We start from the raw sequence: 15,077 nt of genomic DNA, 5'->3' as shown, positions 1-15,077 counted from the left end.
GAGAGAGAGAGAGAGAGAGAGAGAGAGAGAGAGAGAGAGAGAGAGAGAGAGAGAAGTCATCCCACTCTATTCTGACATCAAGGAATTTAGGCTTGATATCAATTCCGATGATAGATACATTGAGTATTATCAAAATGTAATAAGAATAATGCCTATTGTGCACACACACACATGTATAAACTGTTTAAAACTGAGTTTGTTCTGAAGAAGCATTCAATGATCATTTTCAAATATTAAAGCAAAGGCTAGTGAGATGCCTTAACTGGTAAAGGCACTTGGTGAAAGTCTGATGACGCCCAGTCCATCCTGAGGACCCACTTGACTCTCTTGATGAGAGAGTGCCTGCAAGTTGCCCTCTGACCTCCACATGCACACTACTCTACACATAAGCATGCCTGTATGTGTGCACACACACAAATGCACGGACACATACACATTCCCAAATAAGTAAATGTGATAAAATACAAATGGGAATTTACATGGTCCAGATCAGATTTGGATAACTGTGACATCTAAATCCCTGAGGCCTCTCACAAGGTGACTGGCCTGTGTCACAGAGCATACCTTCTACTGTTAGAAGGGAATGCTTCAGAACACAGGCTGTATAATAGCATCCTTGCTGGGCTAGAGATGTCTCGCAGGATCCAGAACATCCCTGCTGTTAGGAGAGATGGCCTGCTTAATTAAAGCACTTTCCGTGAAGGTCATGCTTCATCACCAAACCCTAAGCTAAGCGCAGGGAGTTAAGATTCACGTAAATCTCTCTATTTCAAGAATTTTCCGAGAGTCACATATTCAGTTTGCAGAAATGGTAAAGAATGTGCGTTGTCTCGATAATAAATGTTAATATGGGTTGCTGAGCCAGAGTACTAGCTGGAACTGAATGCTATGTTGCTAAGCCTATTCTGACACCACAGACATAGTATTAAATTCACACAACTTGACAGAATGAAAATATTTCTGTCCCTCAATGATAAGACATCAAACTCAGCCTTGAGAAGCACTGTTGGTTACTCAAAACTCAATAAAATGACAGTTCACTTAAAAAGGAGGCTGAGCAAATGCCATCTATAAAATCGACATAGAGCAATTCGTTCTATCAGAGAGAGGCTTTGTGAAGCAAGCAAAGGTCAGTGATCTTATTGTGACCATGATGAAATATATATGTGTCAACTGTCTCAAGGATGGTGGGCTTCTGCGAAAACGTAGATTTCTCTAAATGAACTGTAAAAGGAGGGATGTGCACAGCTCTATATAAACACACTTACTTTTCCCCTAAAGTAAAAACATTTGTATAAAGTATCACTTAGTCTGATTATTAGGAATAAATTTTATTTATTTATTTATTTATTTATTTATTTATTTTGTTTTTTCGAGACAAGATTTCTCTGTATAGCCTTGGCTTTCCTGGAATTCACTCTGTAGACCAGGCTGGCCTTGAACTCAGAAATCTGCCTGCCTCTGCCTCCCAAGTGCTGGGATTAAAGGCATGCACCACCACTGCCCGGCAGGAATAAATTTTAAATGACAACCAAATCAAACTATACAAACCTTATCTTGGTCTTTCACAGGTCAAAGACTACCTTCTCTTTGTTCACGACATCTATAACACTATTCAAAGTGTTGTGAGTACTTCCACTATTGCATTGTATCAGGAACTGATAGACAGGTAAGGTCATAGGGAAAAAATCATAATAAATTAGGATCAAAGTTTGCCTTGACTTAATATGAAGAGGCTGACTAGCCCATATTTCTTTTTTAGTGCTGTATAAAATCTAGATTTTCTACTTTTTTTTTTGATTTGAACTTTCTGAACAATAAGCAATGGTGGTTCCCTTATTCTACTAGATGCTTTTCATCAGAAAATTTTGATCTGCCAGCTGCACATATGGCTATGCATAAACAAAATCAAGACTTTCCCTTTGCTAAGGTCATAGACCAAGTTTCCCACATCAGGACTGGCTTGATGAGTGAAAACCATCATTAATCATCACATCACAGAAGTAGCTTCTCTAACAGGAGTATATTAATTTTTTGCAATTAAATACAATTTGTATATTCAAGAAGTTTACACTTAATTGTTTCAGACATTTGTGTCTTGAAATACAGAAGTTTCTGTGTGACCATTAAAGCTTATTACCAGCTAACAAAGATCATAGCAGCCCCTCAGATATACTCTGCAGTAATGAAGAAGCTGAGGAAGCAGCTTGCTTTGCTCTGTTCCTTCATTTTAAGCATCTCAGACCACACTGCCGCATAACTCTTGTCTGATGCCCGGGTTTGACATGCGCTCTGCAGCTCCTATGAGCAGTCCTTCCGGTGGATACAGGAGCTGGTATGATCTTAGCATGCTGATTGCTATCTGAGGGCTGGAAACCATACTAGTACCCTGTTTGTACTGCACAAAAGCTCAGCTTTTGACTTATATTTGCAGCTAAGATGGGATAAGGAATTATCAGCTTTACTTCTTCAAATGTAAGCGCTAAAAACCAGGCAAAAAGTCCACAAGCAAGAGGCTTCTATGCTACAGGGCAATAGTCAGGATAGGAAGCGATCCCTGAGTCTTGGGGAAACAAATGATGTAGAATCTGCCCTACTATGTGCCCAGTTTAGTATCTCAGAAAAAAAATCCAAGCTAAGCACAGGGATGGAAAGCAGGCAGATTGGCTGTGGTGAGGCGGAAAGGTAACCTTCGAATGCAGAAGTGGATGCCATGCAGGCTGGAGCGAGCACAGGACTAGGGATGAGGGAGATTTAGAGAAGGATGGCGAACTTGGAGTACGAATCAGTGGATGTGTGAAAAGGGACTCCAGTAGTGAGGAAGGAATCACAGAAGAGACTTAACGAAATCGTTCCAGGACTTATCTAGGGCTGGTGAGAGCAGCTGCCCCTAGCAACCAGAGTGAAAGACAAGCATGTTCTTGCATTAAGCTTTTACAAAGTTTGAAACAGAACTGCCCCTGACCACTCCCAAACCCCAACCTCAAAACCCCAAACGAAAAACCCTCAGAGAGTCTTTCCTTAAAAATAGATCAAATTCAGCTCCGTACAGACCTGGGTATCATTTTTAAAAATCTGCTGCCCCCTGTCCCACCTCCCCTCACTAGTCTCCATTTCTTGCCATCTCTATACCCCCACCCCCAATATCCTCTACCTGCCTCAGCCTCTCTCACTACTCTCAGCTATCACTGGTCATATCCAGTATGCTTTGGTTTTTTTGTTGGTTTGGTTTGCTGTTTTTTCTCTGCTTTGGATTCTACCAGATGCCTCTGGATATTTTCACACTTTTTATGCACAATAAAAACCTTCTCCCTAATGGAGCAGCCATTTCAGCAATTTCCATATTATTGTGTATAGGTGTCCTCTTGTGTATAGGTGCAGCTATGCAAACCCCGACATGTGAACCAGAAAGGAGCCATACACATTCTTCAGAACAAACAAACAAATGAAAAACCAGCAGGGGCTCAGAAGGGGAGACAACAAACCAGATATAATGTCTTAAAACAGATTTCTACAGGCAATTTCTTGAAGAGTGTTGAAGCTGGCACACTGAAAACGTTCTTCGATGATAATGTTGTTTAGAAATCAGCAGAAAGGTACCCAGAAAACAACTTCTAATGCTATAGGATAATTCTAAGAACCAAGTGATGGGTGTGGAATATGTCAAGGTCTACGAAAAATCACCAGCTAAAATATGTGAAACGGAGCTAAAACCCTAGTATCAATCTTAAGAAACTGAAAAAGACTAAAGAAGCCCACAGGAAGCACAGGCTAAAAATAATAGCAAAATCCATAAAATATCAAAAAAGAACAGTTTACACGAACCAATGAAATCAGAAGCTGGTTCCTAGAAAAGATAAATAAATCTATAACTTTCAAGTTAGACTGTGGAAGCCAAATGAAGATTCTTGTGAAACTATCCTGGTCCTGAGCTTTGTCCTAAAATGACTAAAGACTACATGCATATGGGTTCACGATGAGTTTACACTAGATTACATGTCTGGTCTGCAGTGGAGGACTTTGAGAAAATGAGATGTCCAATACAGGGGAAATGACAGGAGCTAGCCTGATCTAGAAATAGGTTATAAAGCACACACACTGACACATTGACAGACATATAGACTCACAATACATGCATATACACAAATAACCATATACACACATACACATATGAACACATATAAGCATATATACACACACAACACACATGTGTACTCACTTAAACACACATGTACACACACATACACACAAATACCTTCGCTTCAGCCCAAAGTGATTTGCTAATTGTATTCACCAGAACTGTGAGACAAATTTCTACTGAAAATAAATTTTGAATTGTATGTGTGTATGTATGTATGTATGTATGTATGTATGTATGTATGTGGGTGCATATATGTGGACTTTTATGCCATGACACGGATGTGAAGGTCAGAGAACTATTGGGAGTAGTTCTTTACTTCTACCACATGGGTTTTGGAGAGTAAACTCAAGTTGTTAGACTCGGGCTTGGTGACAGGCCTTTACCCAATGAGCTGTCCTGCCAGCTCAAATTTCAATTTTTATAGTCAGCATATAATAGGTTTTCTTACAGTATCCTGCAGGGTGAACCCTGTTCCCTTAGAATTTATTCCTTGGAGATGAATGTCTCTACTCACCCAAGCAAGGACATAGGCAAAATGATTCCTACCCTCTCTTAAGCAAGATTGCTGAGGAAATATGCAAACAGCGTCCATTTGGCCTTGAGATCTTCTGTATCCTGAGCATGCCCAGTGATCATGATAAATGCTCTGTTCTTCATTGCTTCTCTGTCCCTGCTTTGAACCCTGAGCTATCTTGGAATAATTGCTGCACAGAACGTCAGTAAAGCAACCTCACCACTGCTCAGAGAGCCCTGGTCCTGAATCTCTAATTTGACTTTAATACCTGTCACTGGCAGGTTGAGATATACTTTTAAAACTACCAACTTTTGGGGAATTTGTTACAGTGACCACTGCACACTAATATACAGAAAAACCTGACAGAAGACATAAGTGATCAGAATCAGGAATAAAAGGATTTATCTTGAAATAATAAGAAATTAAGACAGTATCAGAAATAATTTGATGCCATCAAATCGGTCATCTTAAAACAATAGATTCTCCAAAATATGAAACCTTCATGGTTCAGAGAGGGCCTGAGTAGTAAGAACTGAAAGTCATAAAAAGAAACCGACAAGACTATTTATTAAACATTTTGGAGGTGGGAAGATGGCACAGTGGTTAAGAACACTTGCTACTCTTCCATAGAACCTGGGTCCATTCCCCATCACCCATAACAAGTAGCTCCATGGAATCAGATGTCCTCCTCAGGCCTCTATGGGTAATCACATATATGCCATAGACTTACACAGACACAGAAACACATGCACATTAACACAAACACATATAAACACTCATGCACACACAAAATATATATACACACACACATAATCGTATACACACATAAACACATATAGACATACACACATAAACACATGTATACATACACACATGTATATACATACTCTCTCACACACACATACACATATACACACAGGCACACATACACACATACACAGACAGACACACACAGACACTCACAGACACACACACACACAGACACACACACACACACACACACACACACACACAAAGCTTGAGCCTTAGTCCAAGCTGACTTGTGTCACTTAGGGGAGAGGCTGTCAAGGGCACCACAGATAGAGTTTGTAAATCAGAGGAATTTCAATCTCTTGGTTGTTTAGATGGCATTTCACATATGCTATAACTTGCATAATTACTTGCTTTAAACATGCCCTACTTGTTGTATATAAATTATACGTCAGTGGACTCTTAAAATAATGAGAACTTCACCAACAGAAAAGATTTTAGGTATCAGGAAGACCAGCATAGTGAAATGGATAGTGATATCCCAAGACCACGATATTCCTCTGCTTACAAGAGGCACAAGCCTCTGTTAATTAGTCACCATAGTATTTATTGCCTGAGCAGTGCTGACCCAGCGGGTTCAGGAATACAGAGGAAGAACTGCAGGGGATGTAGCATTCTCCTCAGCATACCCCTCCCTGTTTGTTCCATACTTAGAGACTTTATCACATACTAAAGAAAAGAGTAAGTGGACATTTTATGATGAACAAATTACAAGATGTGAGGTAAAGGTTCCCCACTAGAGACCCGTTTGCACAGACTGAATTCTTTGTTATAGCAGAGTTATATGGAGAACAAGGTAATCATCGCTCACTTCAAACATTAATCTCCTCCCTCCCCAATTTAGGGGCCTGTGATTTGCCTTCAATCAAACAGGCAAGTTCCCTCAACACCACCCTCAGCACAGAATAGCAGTTGGCCAGGTCATTCTCGATTTCTCACAGGTGTTATCCAGAGAGGATGATCAGGCCCCACAAAGGCAGCAAAACACTCCTGAGAATTTCAAAGTCTTGTCTGTGTCCCCCTTGGTGGTCAAGAAAGCTTGGTATTTTAACATACAGCTGCCAATCATCACCACACTTCAGAGGCAAGCGCACTTGCTTATGACTGTTAATCATCAGGGATATTAACCATTGACACTTTCCAATGACATCGCATTTTATCATCTCTTTCTGACGTCAGAACCATTTTGTCATCGTAAGCATCTCACACAGGAAGGACGCACAACATTGCAAGAGAAACGAGGAAACCTTAGCACAATGAGGACAAGTCAAGATGTGAGCAGGGTAACGCATCCCTGTCCTGATCTTACCCTGAATCTATTGTTTGTTTGCTCACATGACTGGGTTCTGAAAGCTCCTGAACAGTCATGTCCACCTCAGCAACACATTCAAGACATTACCTGATCCAGACCATGACCCAGAAACAAAACCAAAATAGCTGTGTTCTGCCAAGACAAACGTTATCAGGCTCCCCAAGCCTGCATCTGACAACATCTGATGTTGTGTTGGCATTTGTTTTTGTTTCTAATTCTTTATAAATGCTGTACACCAGAGCTGCAGTGGCAACAGTTCTCTTGGGAGAGAGTCTGATCTCAGTCACTGGTTAAGAAAGGACTTTAATTTGGCCTCATAAACATGGCTGTCTGTAACTTTCTTGCCTGGACGTTAGTCGTAGCTCTCCCAGGAACAGAACGGACAGAATTCAATGTAGAATGTACATTAGTCACCCATGCCATTGGTACAAGACATTTTAAAAGATATATGTGGATCAGCTCATTTTCTAGGCATAAAAATAAATGAACAAGTTATAAACATTCTGAATAAGAACTGAAAGATCAGAGCGCTTCCAAGCTACAGGATGAATCACATGCTGTGTAACATTAATGTGTCATGTCAACGTGGAAGGCTGGCTACCCCATCCTGTTGGCCCCCTCTACTCTGAGAGCCAGCCTTCATTATTTCATTCCTGCATCCAGAGAGAGCTGAGAATGTCTCAAGAGAAGTTAGGAAAATGAGCCGCCATGACTTTATGACAAATTCCTACATTTCTGAGTAGTCCTCCCTGTGTTGCCATAAGGATTCTTGTTCTTACCTCTAATGGGAGGTCACATGATATAATCACAATATCTAATTAAGATACCACCACGGGCACCCTATTCTTCCCTTCTGCCTTCCCTTGAGTGTTTGCCACATGTGGAGACCCCACCTGGAATCTACTCTGTATGAGGCTCAGAAGCATAAGACCATCATCAAAAAGCTTGTGATCATGGTAATAGGGAAGGAATCCTACATAGAAATCAGACAAGCTCTACCACAATGGCCATAGTACCCTAAGAGCTTCGTAGATAGTATGCTGAGGTCAAGGCACATATAGATACACAGTATTTGCATATGCACCCATAATTGTATGTACACACATATACACATGAACACATATAAACAAATATATATACACAGACACTCATGTATACACACATAAACACACACGTGCACATACTCACATACGTACATACATGTACACACACGTACACACATGTACACACACATACACATACAAACATGTCAATCACACACAAAAGTCATCATTTCTTCCTTAACCTTATTCTCTCCCTGCATTACCTAAGTATGGATAACCCACGGACTATAGGTTTTACCCATTCATTCTCCATTCCTACTTCCCAGATCTAGAAGTCAAGGATTAACTACATTTAATGTCTAATCCTCCATAAAATACCAGGATTGCTCTTGTTCTGCACCTCTGCCTTCTATGTCCTCTTCGTTAGTCTATCTCCACCAACTGATAGTACGTGCAGTCTAAGGTGCCCATGTAGTAGAGTGCTCAGAGAACAGCCCCACCATGAGCCCCTATCTCTACTGCAGTGAAAGGTTCCTATCATGAGCAGTAGAAATGACAATGTTTCTGGGCCACACTGTATATTACTCACAAGCTTCACACACAGTTTCTCTGTCTGTAATGTTCTTCAGGTGCAGCCAGCGCCTCCACACTGTTGCCTCAGAGCCTGCTGATGAGGTCAATCAACTCTCAAACCTGCTGAAGACTCTGGATAAACAGATCCACTGGAGTGTTTCATGAGGGGCAGCCTACCTTTTAAATCTATTGTACATACCTGCCCTCTATCACCCAAAGGTCCGCCAACTGTTGGACAATCCGTGCTACCAAAATAAGCCATATGTCTCTGCAACTGCATCTTAAAATGTTTTATTCTGCTTGGGACTATTCTGATTTCAGATGGCTGGCCATTTCTATGCTCTTGATCCTTGATAATTTCTTTTGTAATTCTTGATAATTTCTCTTATCTATATTGAATTTCCTGAGTGTTTTGTTCAGATTTTGCCCTTGCTTTTTATTATTTAACTTACTCCTGAACTTAGTCCACGATCAGGATCAGGCGTATGGACAACAGTAATTATTTGTTTAGTGAATATGAAGAAGAAAGGAAGGGAGAAGAAAACACACACACACACACACACACACACACACACCCCACAAAAAATCTCCAGGCAGACAGTGTTGCTGAGAACTTGTGGATGGCAAGATCTGAACACACTCTTAGCTGCTAAGCAATGTTATGGTTGATTACAGGCACCACTAAGTCTTGTGTGCACCCATGCTGTTCTCCTCCTCTACAGGAGCAGATGATGTTTGTCATTACAAGCTGGTACCTGGCACACCCTCTCTTTGGAATAATATGCTGCTGCTATTGATAAATCCAACCCATGTGGTGCAATCATTCCTTCACAGTCTGGCATTTATGCCAATACATTTTGAAATCCTGCAAAGGAATCAATTTGCCAAGATGCTGTAACAGGCCAGTTGTCTATAAGTACATCCTTGCAAGGAAATCACTATCAATTTGGGTCCAAATGAAACCTCTGTGTCTACACATTATTATTCCAGGATGCTAAAGGAAATACTTTTTGCTACTTGTGAGGACAGATAATGACAGAGCTTACTACTACTGAAATACTATTTTTCAGGAAGCTTACACTATTACTACCAAGAATTCTTTCCAAATTTTAAAATACTTGCTTAGTCAGGGGCACCTAAATAAATGACATGGCCATAAATTTATTCTCCATCCTAGTAATTTTCCCATGTAAAACTTCAGATTTTTTTTAACAGCCACAGGGGCCTGTTGTGCTACTGAGGAAAAGATGTATTGAGAACGACTGCTTCAGAAAACCATTCTTGAGCAAAGAAAACACCATTTTTTAAATGAGTCACCTTCTTAAAAGAGTAGAAATTTTAATGTTTACAGTATATAGCACAGCCACTTTTAAATGAAAGACAGATGCTTTCAACCGGCTAGTATTTTGATACTATTTCCACAAATTATCATTCTCAGTAATAAAATAAAAGTTTTTTTAACCTGTACAATTTTTTTAAAAAAATGTTATTAAATGTAAAGAGACAAGACTATACTTGACTTAAATTTGCCAAAAACATACAACCACGGCAGGGTTGAATAGTGCAAGTTTCTCCAATCAAGGAAAAGAAGGATTGAATCAACCTCGGGTATTCAGTATCTATGTGATGGGCTCACTTTGTGGAATTTCAAGTACCTCCTAGGTAATAACTTCTATTTCACAAATGGATGTGTGCATGTGCATGTGCCTGTGTGTGTGTGTGTGTGTGTGTGTGTGTGTGTATGTACGCACATGCGTGCGTGTTTGTATCCTACATATGTAATCCAAAAATTTAGTAATCTAAAACAGGATAACAGTGAGTTGGAGAATAATATGGATTACAGAGAAGACCCAGTGTCAAAAATAAAACAAGATGAAAATAATTTACATATCCTCCATCCCTGTTAGCAAATAAACAACTCAACTTTCAGAGTTCCACAAAAATAAGCAATTTCATAAGTATGAAGAAGTAGAATATAAGGTTATGGGAAGTAAGACCTGCTCTTAAAATAAAAATCTAAAAAATTAAGGGCCAGGGATATAGCTTATTGGTAAGGTCCTTGCCTAGTGTGCTTGATGACCTAGGTTCAATTCTAAGAACTGTTTAAAAAAGCAAATAAATATAAAAAAACATTGATTTTTATATTTAACATAATGTACCTAAATGAAATACTAAGAAACTATAAAATGAAAAATAGATTATAAATTAATAGTATTTGTACCATACTCTATAAAGAATCAGTTCTAGCTAATTCATTGCTACAATTCAGACAGCATTGATGTCTTTAGATAACAGGTAGCTGCTCCCTTAATATTTTGAGATTTGTAAACTATATATAGAAACAAAAACTGTTTTAGTTTAAGAAATTCCATACTCATAGTTGGAATATGGTCTGGACATCTGATCAATATTTCTTTCTTTTTTTTTTAAAGATTAAACAACTTAACACACACTATTGAGGATTTTATCTTGCAAATGCAATCACTGTGACTACTGCATACTGAGCTTTACATAAGATGGTTACCATGAATAAAAGTAACAAGATGTCCTGTTATCTCATAGTGGGGTGGAATACATTAAAATAAAAAAGAAAAAAAAGAGAAAGAAAAGCTACTGTCCCACTTAATTCTGAATAAAAGAATGAGACACAAGCATGGAGTAGCTTGAAATATAACACCTTAAAGAATGTTGTTTTCTTTTCACATGGTTCTCAGAAAAAAAATCATAGTTATTCCAAAAATACTCAAGAACAGATATAAAAACGAGCCAAATACATGGAACTATAAATGTATCCTCCAATCCAAAAGTAGTTCTTTTTCTACCCCAATTCTTTTCCCCAACTTTTCTATTACCTCCGGCAAAGAAGAAAAAAAAAGAAACAAAGAAGAGAGCAAAGGGAAGAAAGAAAGGGAAAGAGAGGCCGAGGATTCAGGGCACAGCTCTGTGGAAGAGGGTTCTCATATATGGGCAAGGCGTTGGGCTCATCTCCAGCTCTGCCAAACAGCAGTAGTCCAACATGGCCTCCTACTGTTGCACTGCTGTGTCATCCCAAAGGAAATATTAGCTTCTGGTGGGAGGCTGGCAGCTCATAAAACTCTGGAAATCAGTGAAAGAAATTAACAAAACTTAGAAGGTGAGCTGTTCTGAAGGCCCATCCAGTAGAGGAACTTCCTGCCAAATACCAAGCCTGGTGACCCTAGTTCATTCCCTGGGACCCACACTGTAGAAGCAGAGAACTGACTGAGACTCCTGCAAGTTGTTTCTTGACCTCAAACTCATGATTTAGCATGTGTGTACCCATAAACATGTACCCACACCCATACATACACACCTATGCACACAAATACACATGCAAATTAAAGAGATGTAGTAAATTAAACAACCTTATAAGGCTCAGGATGTTCCTGAAGATTACAAGAGTCACAAGGCACGTCTAACGCTGTCTAAGTAGTGACAGCTGAATAGAACAGAACCTCCAATCCCCTCAAGCTCCTTGGATGCAGATTTTATGAGTCATCACTTGTACTAGAGTAGGCTTTTTGGTGATGCAACTACCTTTGAGTTACTCATGATTCCATACACAAATTCTTTTATATACTCTTATGAATAAATTCCAAGACATTTACTGCACTAGGCTAGACTTGGGTGGAATTGTGTTGTCCTGTTATTGGTGCTCTAACTGAAATGAACAGACATTTTTTTTCATGTCTCCCCAGGAAAACTCACACAAGAATTATTTTTGAAAACATAGCAGTGTTAATCAATACAAAGTAAAATATAAAGATCACCACTGAAAGGAGGGGCATTCTAATTCTCCATACTGCAGGAGGTAGCAGAGCATTATTATATCATGGAAAATAAGAACTGATTCTATTTATCAATTTTGGGATATTCTCTCATCTCCCTTTTAAAAAGCCTAACCCTAAAAATATTGAAGGTAATGGTGCAGGAGCATGGCCTTCAGAAGCAGTAAGAGAAACGAGTCCCAATGGAAATTATAAGTAGCTGATGAACTAGCCTGCCTCCATCTTACATTGGAGAGTCATCTTATAGCAAAGACAAACTAGGTTCATTCCAGCTTATGATTAATTCTATCTCTCAAGGATTGGGCTATGTTCCATCTGTAACCTTAACTACAAATGGCTCTGTATGGACTGTTCTAGTAAATGACAACAATATCTTTGTTTCAAAAGGTTACTATGGCTACCTGTTGTAATGACCACTTTTTATGGCTATGCTGTTATGACTACCTTGTTATAACTACCTGGTACGGTCACCTTGAGATGGTTGAGGTCTCTGTTTCAAGATTTTGTTATGACCAACTTGTTATGTCTATGTTTTGCATCTGTAACCAACCAAATCCCCTATTTGGAAACCCCTTACTCTTAAACTATAAAAACCCTTATGTTACCCATGTCCAAGGCTAATCTTTTGAACTCCACTATTAGGAAAAGACAGTCCATATACATAAATTAAAAAAAAACTTTCTTAAATTAATTGCTTGCTTTCATCTATACAGCCACGATGATTTGAGTTGGTGGCCTTTTTTCCTCTCATCCGAAGGATTAGCACAGATCACGTATGTTATAGTAAAAACAGACTTAAGGATTAAAAGAAGCTAGAGATAAAATTAGAAGGTCTGGCTCATCAGGAATATGAAGCAGAGAAGCTTGCAGTGGGCCTGAGACAGCCAAGCCAACTAGCCAAGAAGGACAAGGTTCTGAGTATCAGTGGGCCAACTGTTTCCCCAAGGCACACTAGTGTCCTTTCATATACTTTTGCCTCTAATGCATCTAACTGTAACAGGCTCAACTGAAAGTAAGGATGGTTCCTAACAAGGCACTTCCACCCAGGAGACCAGCTGAAATGACTCCATAGACAAGTATCTAAATATGATATAACCATAAATGATGATAGGTTCTTCTTGGTGGGTGTGATCAATGTAAGTCTTTTCCATGGCGAAGCTAAAAGCTAATATTGTAAATGTGTGAACAAAGAGGACTTGGCGTACTAACAATGCTTGTACTACCTGCTGATGACTCAATGCTGGCAGACAATCAGGGTGAGTCACTAACAAAAGGCCAGAGAGGCTTCCCCTACCCCTAACTGGGTGGGCAGTACATGAATCTCTCTGGTTGGGGCCAGGGGGCATGTTAAGAAACTGTAGGCCTGTAGCTTCTCAGTCCATTATAGGTCACAGAATTAACAAAACTGGATTTCTCTCTCTCTCTTTCTCTTGGTTAATTTGGCTAGAGCTTTATTGAGTTTATTAATCTTTTCAAAGAACCAATTCTTTATTTAATTAACACACTGTAGTTTTAAATTTCTATTTCATTCAAATTCAGCACTAATTTTTATTATTATTTTTATCTATTCTTTTTATGTGTTCTTTGCTCTTGATTTTCCAAGGCCTTCTGGTACAATATTAAGTGATTACTATGAGATCATTCAAGTTTTTGTTTGTGCGCTACAGACTTTCCTCTTATAACTACCTTCATTATGTCCCATAGACTGCTATATGCTATATGTTCATGAAAATCCAATTCCAGTGCCACAATCTACGAGGCTTAGGGATTGGCCTAACAAGGACACGACGAGGAGAAGAAAGAACAGACACATACAGAGAAAAGTTGGGATCAGGTGGATCATATGTCTTGATGGAGATGCAGGCAATAGCAATGTGAAAACTCAGCATGTTTATTATGTACAGTACCTAGGAGGACGCAGTGGATTAGCTAATCCGAACAGAATACCTCTGTAGGGGAGCATCTCAGGTCGCTGTTACCTTGGAGGCAGAAGCTGTCACTGACAATTTATCCACATACTGTCAACATTTGTGCTTGGACAGGGGGGTGGGGAGGCTTTGGCATTCTTTTTTTTTTTTGGTTTTTCGAGACAGGGTTTCTCTGTGTAGCCTTGGCTGTCCTGGAACTCACACTGTAGACCAGGCTGGCCTCGAACTCAGAAATCCTCCGCCTGTCTCTGCCTCCCAAGTGCTGGGATTAAAGGCGTGCGCCACTACCACCACCCGGGCTTTGGCATTCTTATGGTTCTGAGGTATTGGGGTCCTTTACCTAGCCCTGCCTCTTTATATATATCTGGCCAGTTTCAACAACACATATTAACTTAGGATTACATGTACTCCCTACATTCTCGGAATCTTTTAAATTCCTTCTTGATTACTCCCCTGACTGGATTTCTATTCACTGCTGTGCTGTTTAGCTTCCAGGACTTCCTGTGCTTCCCTTGACTCCACTGTTCCCTTGACTGCCATCTTCCTTCCTTTGTGGTCAGACATGATAATGGATGTTATTTCAATTTTTCTAAATTTTTTGAGACTAGCTTTGTCCTAGTATGTGGTTAGTTTTGAAAGGTTTCCATGGCATGCTGAGAAAATCTCTATCTATCTATCTATCTATCTATCTATCTATCTATCTATCTATCTATCTATGTTTTGATGGAGATGCAGGCAATAGCAATGTGAAAACTCAGTATATTTATTATGTACAGTACCTAGGAGGAGGCAGTGGATTAGCTAATCCGAACAGAATACCTCTGTAGGGGAGCATCTCAGGTCGCTGTTACCTTGGAGGCAGAAGCTGTCACTGACAATTTATCCACATACTGTCAACATTTGTGCTTGGACAGGGGGGTGGGGAGGCTTTGGCATTCTTTTTTTTTTTT

At 39.6% G+C, this 15,077-nt stretch overlaps 1 protein-coding gene across 1 annotated transcript in view; it reads right to left on the bottom strand.

Annotated features, from left to right (window-relative positions):
- Slc2a13 (solute carrier family 2 member 13) overlaps window positions 1-15,077 on the bottom strand; it is a 296,488-nt gene that overhangs the window by 139,167 nt on the left and 142,244 nt on the right. The window lies entirely within an intron of this gene.

Source organism: Grammomys surdaster, unplaced genomic scaffold, assembly GCF_004785775.1.
Source record: "Grammomys surdaster isolate TR1022 unplaced genomic scaffold, NIH_TR_1.0 125878, whole genome shotgun sequence".
NCBI lineage: Eukaryota > Metazoa > Chordata > Mammalia > Rodentia > Muridae > Grammomys > Grammomys surdaster.
The sequence above is the reverse complement of the archived record's forward strand: the minus strand, read 5'-3'. Positions and strand labels throughout refer to the sequence as shown.